Source organism: Drosophila willistoni, unplaced genomic scaffold, assembly GCF_018902025.1.
Source record: "Drosophila willistoni isolate 14030-0811.24 unplaced genomic scaffold, UCI_dwil_1.1 Seg110.1, whole genome shotgun sequence".
In the NCBI taxonomy this organism is placed as follows: domain Eukaryota; kingdom Metazoa; phylum Arthropoda; class Insecta; order Diptera; family Drosophilidae; genus Drosophila; species Drosophila willistoni.
Genome location: NW_025814071.1, coordinates 141063 through 157643, shown reverse-complemented (window position 1 = coordinate 157643; position 16581 = coordinate 141063). Strand labels below are relative to the sequence as shown.

The 16581-nt window shown below is 39.9% G+C and overlaps 2 pseudogenes; one reads left to right on the top strand and one right to left on the bottom strand.

The window, feature by feature from the left end:
- Nucleotides 1-1368: 1368 nt before the first annotated feature.
- LOC6645955 lies at nucleotides 1369-3787 on the bottom strand (annotated as a pseudogene).
- Nucleotides 3788-11126: 7339 nt separating this feature from the next.
- On the top strand, nucleotides 11127-14107 carry LOC124460786 (annotated as a pseudogene).
- Nucleotides 14108-16581: the final 2474 nt, after the last annotated feature.

The window sequence follows — 16581 nt, the reverse complement described above, 5'->3', positions numbered from 1 at the left end:
AGTAAGATAAGGGAGCGCAGGAGCATAAAGGGAAGAGTACGAAAGGGGATGGGCGAAGAAATATTAATAATAAAAGTACATAACAGCAGCAGTGAGCATAAAGGAACAGCACAATGGATGCGGATGTGCGGGTGGCTGGTCAGAATATGGGCAGCCAACAAGAAATGTGCATCCACGAATAAAATCAAAGCCATCAACTGCAATTGCACTGGATGTGGACATTCTCAGTATGGAAGGCGGAAGGCGGTATCGAATTGAATGGTTATTGAAAGTGCTTCCCTTTTACCCATCTTCGCTAAGCAGAAGGGGGGAGGGGGAGTGGCCGATTGGTTAAATAAAAGTTTTCAGCTTTCCTTACGGCCATAAAACTATTACGCAAGATGCATGAAGACTTTGTCAAGTGGAAAAATATGAAAAACTTTTACATTTCTATGCAAAAGGCAGTAGCAAATGTAAATTGCTTCCACATGATGGTCATAGATGAAAAAGGAGTGAACAGAAAGTGTATGGAGGGGTAGCATCTTGGAATTTAATATGAATGGCAAATCCTATGTGTGAAACCTTCTATCAAGTGCTGCACATGTAATTGGTAAAGTTTTTAATCTCATCTAATTGGCTAATATGCCATTTCCAGCTCAAACTCTAGGTACCAAGTTATTTTTAGGCGGTTATGAAATTAAATTTAATCGAAACCTTTAATGGCCGATTTAAAGATTACAGGAATGTGTGTTTGGTTGGCAACTGGCGTAATTCAGCACGGAAAGCAAACAATGTGGCAAGTCACAAGGCACACTTTCAATTTTCAGAAAACACATAAAACTTGATTATCTTGATTAAAATTGCAAATCAAAAACATGTTTCAAGGATTACTTGTGTGCCATAGAAAGATACATATATATATATGTATACCACTTGACACAGAGATAGAGAGGAATATATATATGTATATTTAGCTGGATTTTTGGTAAGGGGATGGGTAGGATGGGAATAATAATTGTAAACTGCAGCCAAAATTGAAAGACTATCTTTTGGATACAAATGTACAACAGAGTCTGTGGTTGTCTATATAGATATGTAAATGTGTCTATTTGAATATTGTTTGCATAGCACAAAAGTTTCACTCTATAATTAATATGATTATTGATTATTACGAACGGAATTTGCATATAGTTATGTGGGTGTTGATTAATCTCAATCAATTGATTAGTTACAGCTTAGCAAATTGATTGCATTTATTGGAGTGGAAGGCCTTGACATCAACATGAAAGCCCAATTCGTTCAACATTTTATAGAAGATAGAAAGCAAAATGAAAAGGGTAATTTGCTTTAATTTGAATTTTGTCAAACAATACTGCGGTTCATCATTTACGCTATAATAAATACAGAGAATAATTAAATCGCTTTGAGATATTTTGCTTTGCATTTCAATCCCAGGTTTTCATCAACAATTAAGAACTTGGCTCAATTTTTATTGCGAACAATCAAAGGAGTGCGGCTGCCAAGTAGTACTGTCTAATTAGCTGACATTATGGCTATATATTGGTTTAGTTGTTGAAATAATATATAATAATCCTCTTAGGTTGTGGCATATTTTTAAGAGCCGAAACCTTTTTGCGAAATCTTCACCCAAAGAACGCTCGTTAAGTTTGTTAACTTAAAAGCCAGTCGGCTGTTCCATTGTCTCCTCGGCATGCCTAAAGAATTGACGCAATTCTCGTACAATGGGCCCAAAGGGTGAACATTGTGGCCGTGCTCCCAAATGTCCGCGTATCCATTTGGAAAGCTGTTGGACCTGAGAGTTATCTTGAAAGCGAGAATCGCATAGCAAAATGGCCCCGTAATCATGACGATGACGGATGACACGACCAATGGCATGATTGACAGCGCGTGTGGCATCCAGATTATACCATTCCTGTCCAGTGAGCAGTTGATTCTCTTTGGTGCGATTCGCCTCTAGATAGCGTCGTTTTAAGATCACCTTTGGATCTTTGAGAGGGGGATAGGGCAAGCCGGCTATAATAACGGCTCGACCATTGCGATCGGCAAAGTCCAAGCCCTCAGAGACTTTGCCCCGACAAACGGCCATAAAGCAAGCACCTTTTGAGTCGCGTATGGCTTGATAAAATTCCTCCATGGTGGTGGTAAATTGATCTTTGCCGCGTGGCTCTAAGAAAATGGGTTTCTTGGCTGCAATGTCCGCCCACAAGCCACTGGTTTGCCAGGCATCGACACATTTATTGAGCATGGGATACGAGGGAAAGAACACCAGTAGTCCATCGGGCACAATACGTGACACATTGAGAATGGTCTGGCCCAGTGAACTGATGTATTTGGGATTATCTCGATTCTTAAAGCTGGAAATAAATTGCTGACGATCCGGCCCAGTGCCAATAATCTTTACATAAACCTGCGACTGATCCACAATATGCGGATTCTCCAAGTGCTGGGCCACGGGTATGGCTAGTTCTGCAATGAGAGGCTTAAGTGGAGCCAATGTACCACTGGTTAATATGACACTACGGACTTGGGTATTCAGTAGCTGTTCCATGCCAAAACCAGGATTAAAGCACCAGAAATTTATGACTTTGGCTTTGTTCGACGATGACGAATTGCTAGTATTGTTTCCTTTACCCAACCAGCCGCCTTGCTGCTGCTGCTTTGGGGCTGGCTTGCCAGCATTTTGCTTCGCCTCCTCCACTTCCACATGAACCTTAAAACTTCGATGCACCTTGGCCATGATGTCCTCCTTGTTGGCAAATACAATGGTCAGGAGCTCGGCCAAGACCAAAAAGCTGCCACCTTTACGCATGATCATAGAGCTATTGTTCTGGGAAGCCACCATTAGATATTGCACCAGCTTGTCCAGCAGAGCCACAATGCTGGCCCAATTGCCATAGGTAAAATTGGCCTTTGCTAGCAACTCGTACATATAGCTAGCTGGATAGGTAGTTCCCTCCGCCAGATTGTCCACCACCACACCATCGATAGCCTTCTCTAGTTCTAGTAACATTTCCTTAAGCAATGTAAGATCATCTAGTGTGAAATCTTTGGGTTCATCGCCACTAAAATCTTGGCTATCGGCGCTGGTAAAGATTCTCATTATGTGGGTAACATCCTCAATGGCCACCGCCACACCTTGTTCGCCTTTCTAGCCATGGGATCGAGCAGATAATTGTATGGCATAAAGGTGATATCAGCATCGTTTACCAGCTTCTTGGAGGCAAAATAGGGGCACATTTTTAACTTCTGTCCCACCTTGACTAGATCCTCAATATCCATAATACTTGGACCCCGAAAATCGGGATGATCCTTCTTCGACTCGAAACGCAATTGAAATGAACAAGTTTTCGAATGCACGCGCATTTTGCACATGTTCACCTTATTGGAATTGCCCTGCTCCCGCATCACCTCCGGATGAATGCATAGCTGATCACGGGAACCAAGGACCAATGATCTCATGCCGGCATATGCCGAACGTTTCAGCTCTCGCATGGCTTGCGTTAGCTGAGAGTGGGTACGAGATGCATAAATCACTTTGGGGACACCCTGCTGCTCCGATTGCCTCGTTCGAATCCAGGCCAGCGACAAACAGAGTAGGCTGAGGGTCTTGCCGGTGCCAGTGGGTGATTCGAGAACGCCATTTGTGCCATCACGTAAACATATGATGACTTTCTCCATAAACGCCCGCTGCACTTCGTATGGCTCGAAGGGAAAGTGCACTGGAATACCAGCAATTATGCTTTCGGGCATTGTGTTGGAGTTACAAAAACGCTTAAAATTCGCAAACTCTCACTTTTTTTGTTTTTCTCTTTTTTGTTTTTCTCTTTTTTGATTTTCAGAAGTAAGGGAAAGGTTTTTGTTTTATTTTTGATGTTGACTGTTCACGAAGTAGAATGATTGAAGTACTGTACCCCCTTGACCAGGTCGAATTTTACAAACGTCCCAGGCCCTCTTGGATGTCAAAAATTTGCGTATTGTTTCTGTCTAGCCGAAAGACTAATTACTTTCGAAAATAAGCTGAGCAGTATGGAATTGCGAAATCTTTCTGTTTTTTTTAATAAGTGAATTATTAGGAATTTTCGTTAAAATAGTTGAAAAGCTAAGAGATTATTGAATATAACCCAATGGCTGAATCCTGTTTTATTTTGTGAATGGGTTTATCTAAGCTAATCGACATTATTTTAATTTAGTTTTATATAATCGGCAGTTTTCTTCTAAATTTCGAGTATAGTTATGTATATATATTAATTTTTTTATAGCCTTGCAAAAAGGGTATATTAATTTTGGTCAGAAGTGTGCAAGGCATCGAAGAAAGCATCGCCGACCATATAAAGTACATATATTCTTGATCAGCACGACGAGTCGAGTTCAAATAGTCAGGTCCGTCCGTCTGGATCAGCCCAAACTCCTCCTACTGCACAGTTTGTATATCTCGGATTCAACCGGATCGGATCACTATATCATATAAGTAGCTCCCATACAAACGGCAAGTCGCAAACAGTGACTTTTGTCAATAACTTCGTTATTTTCTAAACCATTGTCATGAAATTTAATATTTGTGAGTTTATTACACCTGTAAACTACTGTGCCAAATTTATTTATTGTAAGATCAGGTGACTATATCATATAGCTCCGGTACAATCGGTGGAAAACAGTGACTTCGAACAATAACTTCGTTATTTCGTATGGTAAGATTGTAGGCCGTTCTTCCGCAAACATTAGCCTTTTTAGATAAAACGTTTTTCCACTTTGATGGATACGCGTAAGGAAAGAGTTACCAAAATATTTGCAATCAAAGTTTGTATGACGCGTTCAAAGTTAGCACCGGACCTCTGAATTTGAATTGAAATCTGTCAGTTTATGTTCTCAAATAAAAGAATGATATTATTAAGACTCTCTTTTTCTCTCTCTAAATCTCTTGTGGATGGAAGTAAAGAGTTATAGCATGAAGAAAAGGAGAGAGAGATCTGAGCGTTCTCTCAAGTTAAATCGTTTGATCTTAACAACTTTTGGATTAAAAAAAGACCATTATTTATTTTATAAGAAAGAATAAATTTTGGAAAAATATTTTTAAATATTTTTCTCTGCAACTGTTTTTTGCAGTTCATGAATAACTTCTTCCTTTTGCTTATCTTCGCTAGAAATACTTTTCAGTTTTATTCCAAAGGGCAGTAAAGTCATAAATAAATCGGACCTAAAACAAAAGTTTAATATTTTGGGTAGGTTCTTAATAAGCCAACGACTTTGATAACTGTTAATAACTTACAAGTATTATCTATTTGGGCTTAGATTGCTTAACAAACAAACAAATTTTTTTATAATAAAAGTCAACGTATCTCTTGGTGCTAATTTTAAATTGAAAAGCTCAAGAATTATTATTAAATATTAGTAGTGGAAAGTATCAATTGAACAATCAAATTGCTATTATAGAGAGTTTCTACTCTATAACACCACACACACTCTTATGCAATGCACTTAAGTTCTTACCTCTGGCCAAATGACATTACAGAGCTTCCCATTTCAGTCAGTTGACGGGTTGAAAACTGTCACAGAGACTCACACTGGCTTTTGGAGTTGGAGAAGGAGAGATATTTAAAGGATTGCAACTGTAAAATTCTACATTATGCGAGATAATTAAATGTCAAAAAGAAAGTATAAAAAAAAAAAAATTAAAACCTAAAGTTGCCTTACCAAAAGAACATTGTTGCCCTGTAGTTAAAAATGCAAAAGACACTCACACTGCCAGCAAGGACAAGAAGGGAGTGCGGAGAGAGGAAAGTAGTTACAGCTGGTAACTGGTGCAGGTAAATCTGCAAATGTCAAAGAGCTTAGCACGGAGAAACGGGCGTGGCATTTGAGATGGGAGGCGAGAAAAAGGGCGAAAAGGAGAAACTATGCCGAATGACCAGGCTAATCTTACCAATCTTAAGCGCATTGTCTTGCCAAGCAACTGCTGCTGGCCAGTTACGCCTTTTATACTTCAACTTCTTTTATCTCATTTTCCTTCCATTGTGTTTGTGTGTGGGCGTGGGCAAGGGTTGGATGATGTTTTTTGGGCGTGGTCGAGGCAAGGAAACTAACAAAAAAAAAAGCTGCTGCTTCTATGAGAAGGTACGTGTGCGCAAAAAGCAATGTATGTATGTGTATGTGTGTGTTTGCATCGCACTTATACACAAGTGTACAAACAGACAGCAGAAGAGGCAAATGGGGGGAGACATTGGGGGCATTGTAGGAGTCGAGTAGATGACGCTGTAAAAGCATTCAAAACTCTTACTAATGAGCAGTGCGGCAGAAGGGGGCGTTGCGGAGGGTGGGTCTGTTGGCTGGGTGGCTGCTGGGCAGGTGATGTGTGTTGCCTCCGGCGCGTTAGCAGCTACGCTTGAACCAATTTTACATTGCACACAGAGCCCAGGACGGGAGCCATGAAATGGGAGGCATGGTTACTCCCCCTCTCCCCACCATCCATTCTCACTGTCTGTGTCTCTGTGCCAACGGTAAGCAACCCGACCAGCTTCAAACTCATTGTGCAATTATTTTTGCATAAAGTGGCATAAGCATAGCTCTAGAAGTGGCATTGTGCGAGTGGCCTGACTTTTGCAACATATGAAGATGTGTTGCCGCTGCAACTGCCACTTGACGTTGCAGATCAGAGCAGAAAAGTGGGTGGGAACGGAAAGGGTTTGGAACGCGTGCCTAAGTGGCACTCGTAAAATTTGAATGTAATATTCATTATTTTTAAACATTGTCTGTTAGTCTCTCTTCTCTGTCTTTCGCTCTGTCTGACTATGTCTGTCGGTGTATGGCCCAACTTGTAGTTACTTAGTCGCCCTGCCACCGCACCGTAAAACTTCTCCCTGCGACTGGCTTTTAAGTTAACAAACGTAACGAGCGTTCTTTGGGTAAAGATTTCGCAAAAAGGTTTCGGCTCTTAAAAATATGCCACAACTTAAGAGGATTATTATATATTATTTCAACAACTAAACCAATATATAGCCATAATGTCAGCTAATTAGACAGTACTACTTGGCAGCCGCACTCCTTTGATTGTTCGCAATAAAAATTGAGCCAAGTTCTTAACTGTTGATGAAAACCTGGGATTGAAATGCAAAGCAAAATATCTCAAAGCGATTTAATTATTCTCTGTATTTATTATAGCGTAAATGATGAACCGCAGTATTGTTTGACAAAATTCAAATTAAAGCAAATTACCCTTTTCATTTTGCTTTCTATCTTCTATAAAATGTTGAACGAATTGGGCTTTCATGTTGATGTCAAGGCCTTCCACTCCAATAAATGCAATCAATTTGCTAAGCTGTAACTAATCAATTGATTGAGATTAATCAACACCCACATAACTATATGCAAATTCCGTTCGTAATAATCAATAATCATATTAATTATAGAGTGAAACTTTTGTGCTATGCAAACAATATTCAAATAGACACATTTACATATCTATATAGACAACCACAGACTCTGTTGTACATTTCAAAAGATAGTCTTTCAATTTTGGCTGCAGTTTACAATTATTATTCCCATCCTACCCATCCCCTTACCAAAAATCCAGCTAAATATACATATATATATTCCTCTCTATCTCTGTGTCAAGTGGTATACATATATATATATGTATCTTTCTATGGCACACAAGTAATCCTTGAAAAATGTTTTTGATTTGCAATTTTAATCAAGATAATCAAGTTTTATGTGTTTTCTGAAAATTGAAAGTGTGCCTTGTGACTTGCCACATTGTTTGCTTTCCGTGCTGAATTACGCCAGTTGCCAACCAAACACACATTCCTGTAATCTTTAAATCGGCCATTAAAGGTTTCGATTAAATTTAATTTCATAACCGCCTAAAAATAACTTGGTACCTAGAGTTTGAGCTGGAAATGGCATATTAGCCAATTAGATGAGATTAAAAACTTTACCAATTACATGTGCAGCACTTGATAGAAGGTTTCACACATAGGATTTGCCATTCATATTAAATTCCAAGATGCTACCCCTCCATACACTTTCTGTTCACTCCTTTTTCATCTATGACCATCATGTAGAAGCAATTTACATTTGCTACTGCCTTTTGCATAGAAATGTAAAAGTTTTTCATATTTTTCCACTTGACAAAGTCTTTATGCATCTTGCGTAATAGTTTTATGGCCGTAAGGAAAGCTGAAAACTTTTATTCAACCAATCGGCCACTCCCTTTCCCCCTTCTGCTTAGCGAAGATGGGTAAAAGGGAAGCACTTTCAATAACCATTCAATTCGATACCGCCTTCCGCCTTCCATACTGAGAATGTCCACATCCAGTGCAATTGCAGTTGATGGCTTTGATTTTATTCGTGGATGCACATTTCTTGTTGGCTGCCCAGATTCTGACCAGCCACCCGCACATCCGCATCCATTGTGCTGTTCCTTTATGCTCACTGCTGCTGTTATGTACTTTTATTATTAATATTTCTTCGCCCATCCCCTTTCGTACTCTTCCCTTTATGCTCCTGCGCTCCCTTATCTTACTGTGTAGCTGCCATAGCTGCCGGCGTATGCGTAATGCGTTTACGTGCTAGTCATGTCAAGCAGCAGCTAATGGTTAGAGTAAAAGGAGGAAAAAAATGTTTGCCATATGTAAATAGAGAATTTATCAAACAAGATTGAAACGATTGTACGAAAAGGTTCTGAAGCCTACAGCCAACTAAACAACAACTATAAAGGGATATACCAAGAAACGAGAGGCAACTAACAATCTACCTACTCAAGGCAAAGGCAATCACATATAACCCGCCCCTGCCAAATAATACAAGCTCCCTTTTTTGGCAATCTGATTTCGCCCATTGGCTGCTAATTTCGTTTAATACGCATGAAGTTAGTTAGAATTCCTAATTGCTAAAACTAGAACTAACAACTTATGAACTAATGCACCAAAGGTCATGCTAAACAATATGAAGGCAAATAAATTCATAATTTATTATTTATTATAAATTTCAATGGAAGGAAAATGAGATAAAAGAAGTTGAAGTATAAAAGGCGTAACTGGCCAGCAGCAGTTGCTTGGCAAGACAATGCGCTTAAGGTTGGTAAGATTAGCCTGGTCATTCGGCATAGTTTCTCCTTTTCGCCCTTTTTCTCGCCTCCCATCTCAAATGCCACGCCCGTTTCTCCGTGCTAAGCTCTTTGACATTTGCAGATTTACCTGCACCAGTTACCAGCTGTAACTACTTTCCTCTCTCCGCACTCCCTTCTTGTCCTTGCTGGCAGTGTGAGTGTCTTTTGCATTTTTAACAACAGGGCAACAATGTTCTTTTGGTAAGGCAACTTTAGGTTTTAATTTTTTTTTTTTTTATACTTTCTTTTTGACATTTAATTATCTCGCATAATGTAGAATTTTACAGTTGCAATCCTTTAAATATCTCTCCTTCTCCAACTCCAAAAGCCAGTTTGAGTCTCTGTGACAGTTTTCAACCCGTCAACTGACTGAAATGGGAAGCTCTGTAATGTCATTTGGCCAGAGGTAAGAACTTAAGTGCATTGCATAAGAGTGTGTGTGGTGTTATAGAGTAGAAACTCTCTATAATAGCAATTTGATTGTTCAATTGATACTTTCCACTACTAATATTTAATAATAATTCTTGAGCTTTTCAATTTAAAATTAGCACCAAGAGATACGTTGACTTTTATTATAAAAAAATTTGTTTGTTTGTTAAGCAATCTAAGCCCAAATAGATAATACTTGTAAGTTATTAACAGTTATCAAAGTCGTTGGCTTATTAAGAACCTACCCAAAATATTAAACTTTTGTTTTAGGTCCGATTTATTTATGACTTTACTGCCCTTTGGAATAAAACTGAAAAGTATTTCTAGCGAAGATAAGCAAAAGGAAGAAGTTATTCATGAACTGCAAAAAACAGTTGCAGAGAAAAATATTTAAAAATATTTTTCCAAAATGTATTCTTTCTTATAAAATAAATAATGGTCTTTTTTTAATCCAAAAGTTGTTAAGGGGTAACGACTTATCTCCGCCGACATATCTCCGCCGTTAGAAAAAGAATTGAAAGAATAGAATTGAAAAAGATTTCAATTCAAATTCAGAGGTCCGGTGCTAACTTTGAACGCGTCATACAAACTTTGATTGCAAATATTTTGGTAACTCTTTCCTTACGCGTATCCATCAAAGTGGAAAAACGTTTTATCTAAAAAGGCTAATGTTTGCGGAAAAACGGCCTACAATCTTACCATACGAAATAACGAAGTTATTGTTCGAAGTCACTGTTTTCCACCGATTGTACCGGAGCTATATGATATAGTCACCTGATCTTACAATAAATAAATTTGGCACAGTAGTTTACAGGTGTAATAAACTCACAAATATTAAATTTCATGACAATGGTTTAGAAAATAACGAAGTTATTGACAAAAGTCACTGTTTGCGACTTGCCGTTTGTATGGGAGCTACTTATATGATATAGTGATCCGATCCGGTTGAATCCGAGATATACAAACTGTGCAGTAGGAGGAGTTTGGGCTGATCCAGACGGACGGACCTGACTATTTGAACTCGACTCGTCGTGCTGATCAAGAATATATGTACTTTATATGGTCGGCGATGCTTTCTTCGATGCCTTGCACACTTCTGACCAAATATACCCTTTTTGCAAGGGTGTAAAAAAATTAATATATATACATAACTATATTCGAAATTTAGAAGAAAACTGCCGATTATATAAAACTAAATTAAAATAATGTCGATTAGCTTAGATATACCCATTCAGAAAATAAAACAGGATTCAGCCATTGGGTTATATTCAATAATCTCTTAGCTTTTCAACTATTTTAACGAAAATTCCTAATAATTCACTTATTAAAAAAAACAGAAAGATTTCGCAATTCCATACTGCTCAGCTTATTTTCGAAAGTAATTAGTCTTTCGGCTAGACAGAAACAATACGCAAATTTTTGACATCCAAGAGGGCCTGGGACGTTTGTAAAATTCGACCTGGTCAAGGGGGTACAGTACTTCAATCATTCTACTTCGTGAACAGTCAACATCAAAAATAAAACAAAAACCTTTCCCTTACTTCTGAAAATCAAAAAAGAGAAAAACAAAAAAGAGAAAAACAAAAAAAGTGAGGGTTTGCGAATTTTAAGCGTTTTTGTAACTCCAACACAATGCCCGAAAGCATAATTGCTGGTATTCCAGTGCACTTTCCCTTCGAGCCATACGAAGTGCAGCGGGCGTTTATGGAGAAAGTCATCATATGTTTACGTGATGGCACAAATGGCGTTCTCGAATCACCCAATGGCACCGGCAAGACCCTCAGCCTACTCTGTTCGTCGCTGGCCTGGATTCGAACGAGGCAATCGGAGCAGCAGGGTGTCCCCAAAGTGATTTATGCATCTCGTACCCACTCTCAGCTAACGCAAGCCATGCGTGAGCTGAAACGTTCGGCATATGCCGGCATGAGATCATTGGTCCTTGGTTCCCGTGATCAGCTATGCATTCATCCGGAGGTGATGCGGGAGCAGGGCAATTCCAATAAGGTGAACATGTGCAAAATGCCCGTGCATTCGAAAACTTGTTCATTTCAATTGCGTTTCGAGTCGAAGAAGGATCATCCCGATTTTCGGGGTCCAAGTATTATGGATATTGAGGATCTAGTCAAGGTGGGACAGAAGTTAAAAATGTGCCCCTATTTTGCCTCCAAGAAGCTGGTAAACGATGCTGATATCACCTTTATGCCATACAATTATCTGCTCGATCCCATGGCTAGAAAGGCGAACAAGATGTGGCGGTGGCCATTGAGGATGTTACCCACATAATGAGAATCTTTACCAGCGCCGATAGCCAAGATTTTAGTGGCGATGAACCCAAAGATTTCACACTAGATGATCTTACATTGCTTAAGGAAATGTTACTAGAACTAGAGAAGGCTATCGAACTACCTATCCAGCTAGCTATATGTACGAGTTGCTAGCAAAGGCCAATTTTACCTATGGCAATTGGGCCAGCATTGTGGCTCTGCTGGACAAGCTGGTGCAATATCTAATGGTGGCTTCCCAGAACAATAGCTCTATGATCATGCGTAAAGGTGGCAGCTTTTTGGTCTTGGCCGAGCTCCTGACCATTGTATTTGCCAACAAGGAGGACATCATGGCCAAGGTGCATCGAAGTTTTAAGGTTCATGTGGAAGTGGAGGAGGCGAAGCAAAATGCTGGCAAGCCAGCCCCAAAGCAGCAGCAGCAAGGCGGCTGGTTGGGTAAAGGAAACAATACTAGCAATTCGTCATCGTCGAACAAAGCCAAAGTCATAAATTTCTGGTGCTTTAATCCTGGTTTTGGCATGGAACAGCTACTGAATAGCCAAGTCCGTAGTGTCATATTAACCAGTGGTACATTGGCTCCACTTAAGCCTCTCATTGCAGAACTAGCCATACCCGTGGCCCAGCACTTGGAAAATCCGCATATTGTGGATCAGTCGCAGGTTTATGTAAAGATCATTGGCACTGGGCCAGATCGCCAGCAACTTATTTCCAACTTTAAGAATCGAGATAATCCCAAATACATCAGTTCACTGGGCATGACCATTCTCAATGTGTCACGTATTGTGCCCGATGGACTACTGGTGTTCTTTCCCTCGTATCCCATGCTCAATAAATGTGTCGATGCCTGGCAAACCAGTGGCTTGTGGGCGGACATTGCAGCCAAGAAACCCATTTTCTTAGAGCCACGCGGCAAAGATCAATTTACCACCACCATGGAGGAATTTTATCAAGCCATACGCGACTCAAAAGGTGCTTGCTTTATGGCCGTTTGTCGGGGCAAAGTCTCTGAGGGCTTGGACTTTGCCGATCGCAATGGTCGAGCCGTTATTATAGCCGGCTTGCCCTATCCCCCTCTCAAAGATCCAAAGGTGATCTTAAAACGACGCTATCTACAGGCGAATCGCACCAAAGAGAATCAACTGCTCACTGGACAGGAGTGGTATAATCTGGATGCCACACGCGCTGTCAATCATGCCATTGGTCGTGTCATCCGTCATCGTCATGATTACGGGGCCATTTTGCTATGCGATTCTCGCTTTCAAGATAACTCTCAGGTCCAACAGCTTTCCAAATGGATACGCGGACATTTGGGAGCACGGCCACAATGTTCACCCTTTGGGCCCATTGTACGAGAATTGCGTCAATTCTTTAGGCATGCCGAGGAGACAATGGAACAGCCGAAAGAACGCACCGATGAACCTCTGCTGAAAAACGTTTACAAAACAGAAGTTGCCACTCAGGAAAATAATGAGGAGAAGCCACTGTTTAAAGTGAAACGAGAACCCGGACAAATGGCCACCAATGCGGCTGCATTTAAGCAAGCCAATGAAATGGCAATAAAGGTGGAAATGACAAATTCCATTAAAAGCTGGACACCAGATGACTATGTCAGTGCCGCTGGACGGACACAAAGTCACTCACAGTCAAAGCCGCCCAATGCCATGGACTTTATGAGTCGTCTCGACTCAAATGTTTCGAGTATAGATTTCAATTCCACGGGAACCGGAAATTTGGTCAAAATACACAAACGTGAACGCAGTTCACCCACTTTTGGCGATACAAAGAGCAGCTCTCAACTAAAGAAACGCAAGAAACTAGTAGATAATATTAAAACAGAACCAAGTAACAGTTCCAGTTGTAATAGTATTAATAGTAGTAGTAGTAGCATTTGCTGCTCACAAAAAGAGGCTCCAGAATCCAGGGCAGATTTCCTAAGAGAGGTGCGCTGTTTCATCAATCAAGATGAGTTTCGTGACTTTGGCAAGGCTTTGCTGGCCTATAAAAATGGCGGCGAAGAAGCATTTGAATCTCTAATGAGTCTACTCTTCAAATTGTTGGGTAAACCACAAATGCGTTATCTATTACTCGGCATTCGACGATATCTGAAAAATGAACACAAGGCGGAGTTTGATAAGCGCGTAGCCACTTAAACTTGAGCCATTTCTTGCACTTAAGGTTTATTAGTAGTTTTTTCTTTTTTTTTTGTTTTGTTTAGGTTGTATGTGTATTGCATTTTTCTTTGAGTCATAAAAATATAGAGTTATAAGTGTACAGTGGACTTTATGTAAATGTAAAATTGCAATAAATTCAAGGTCATTTATACACCTGGAACGGTAAAAAAAAAAAAAGAGAAAACAAAAAAGAGAAAAACAAAACTGTTCAATTGATCCTGCAATCCGGAAAGGTAAGTAAACGGGAGGACATTACTTACATAATCGTGACCAAGTGTTCTTTTCCAGCCATTGGTTATTAAGCTCCCAATCTCAGCGACCGTATACGAGCTTAAGACAGCTCCAAAGTCTTCTCAATATTCAGCCGGGAACATTGGAGATTTCTGCTTCTGATGTAACTTTGGCCGATTCAGATCTCATAGTAGAAGTTGCTGCGTTGGGTGGGAATAAACCTGTGAGGCCGATTATGTCGTGCTACGACGGCAATAATTTTGTGGGCCAGATTATGGTTGAGCATGTCTTGGTTGGTGGTCAGAGTTCATCGGACTCTACCTTTCAGACTGTATCATCGGACAGTAGCCAGCTCTCTCTGAGTGAGCTCTCCTCTGGATCAAGCAATCTCAAACGGGGACACAAACGAAAAGCCCAAGGGCATGAAAAACCCATAGAGACTAAACGGTAAGTGTTAGAAATAGGAAATTAAAATTCAGTATGACCGAATATTCCGTCTTTTGAAAATAGGTTCAAAAAGATTCTCGAATCCAGTGAGGAGAGTGTAGAAATCCCCTCCTATGGAGGTACGGAGGAGGCATGCGGTATGGAAGGCTGCCAAATTAAATCCAGACCATGCTCGGTTAAATCTGAGATGGAGGTAGAACCGGATGTTATAAATGGTCAGCGGCCCCCTTACATAAACATACTTCCAGAGTACTCCACTTCTCCGACGTAATATCAGAGTTCTGCAGTTCCAGGAGCTTGAAAATTCGATGCAAACAAGGTTCGACCTTTAGCCACGTAACTCTGGCTATGGAGATAGAACCGGATGATATAAATGGTCAGCAGCCCCCTTACATAAACATACTTCCAGAGAACACGCAGTTTGTTGTGGTGGTGGTTTCCTCCGCGGAATGTGCTTAAAACTTGCGATCTGTTAGAACAGTTCTTTGGGATTTTTTGGATTTCCGAAACGTTCGCTGCTTAGAATTTAATGAGGTGACTCCGGTTATTGAGTATAATGGCCGGCTCTTTATAGCAGCTGCCAACGAAGATACAATGGAATTACGTCTTATAGTTTGTAAGACTAACGTTCTCATAGAACATACGTTGCTCGCCACCCATTCCCTGGTGTCTTCGTTGGCCGCTGCGATGTAGAGCCGGCCATTGTAGTCACCGGAGTGACCTCATTAAAGTCTAAGCTGCGAACGTTTCCAAAATCCAAAAATATCCCAAAGAACTGTTCTAACAGATCGCAAAAGTTTTTTGCGCATTCCGAGGAGGAAACCACCACAACAAACTGCCTGTTCTCTGGAAGTATGTTTATGTAAGGGGGCTGCTGACCATTTATATCATTCGGTTCTATTTCCATGGCCAGTGTTACGTGGCCAAAGGTCGAACCTTGTTTGCGTCGAATTTTCAAGCTCCTGGAACTGCAGAACTGTGATATAACGACGGAGAAGTGGGCTGTGGTGAGCCGGGAAAATGCGCCCCCTATAGTCACGGATATTTGCCCAAATGAACAGGTTTAGATCTGGATGGATGCGAATAGTGTTGATATCATCAAGGATAGATACAACAGCCTCAAACTATCTTTTTGGATGATCGAATTTGAGTTTTGCGATTAGATGACGCTTATATATTTTTATTTTATCGAATTTATACTTTGAAATATAAAAAAGTTACGATTACGGCAGACTCATTTGTCTAGCGATTATTCTGACTGGCAACGGTCAAAAGATAGTTTATCGTAATAGAAAAATAATAAAATATAATTATCATTTATGGACGTTGCTTTACTAACGAAACGTTGGCAAGTAAATTTTGTCATCAAAGTTTATTATGCCAAAAGTATCCACGTTCTGGTTTCACATCTTTGCATCGGCACTCTTTTGACTTGGTCACGTCTGGAACAGGAATACGTAAACAGATATTCAATATAAGTTGTCAGGGATAAGGATAATGAAATTGCAGAAGGATGCTTGCCAAAGCACAAGTTTCAAAATGTATTTAACGGAAAAACCCATGACTTTCCAAAAATCAATCATTTAATGTATGATAAACATTTTGCACGATCAAACATATTACGTTTCGAATTAAATTCATATATAAAAACAAAAATTAACAAATACATATACGTAACTATATTCAAAATTTAGAAGAAAACTGACTTATATAAAACTAAATTAAAACTGGAGGGCCAGGGCTTACTTCGACCGCGTCAAAGTTTGTATACCCTTGCAACTATTTTGGTAACTCTTTCCTTACCCTTAGCCGTCACAGTGGAAAAACGTTTTTTCTAAAAAGACTAATGTTGCGAAAGAACGGCCTACAATCTTAGTATAGGAAAGAACGAAGATATTGATCAAAGTCACTGTTT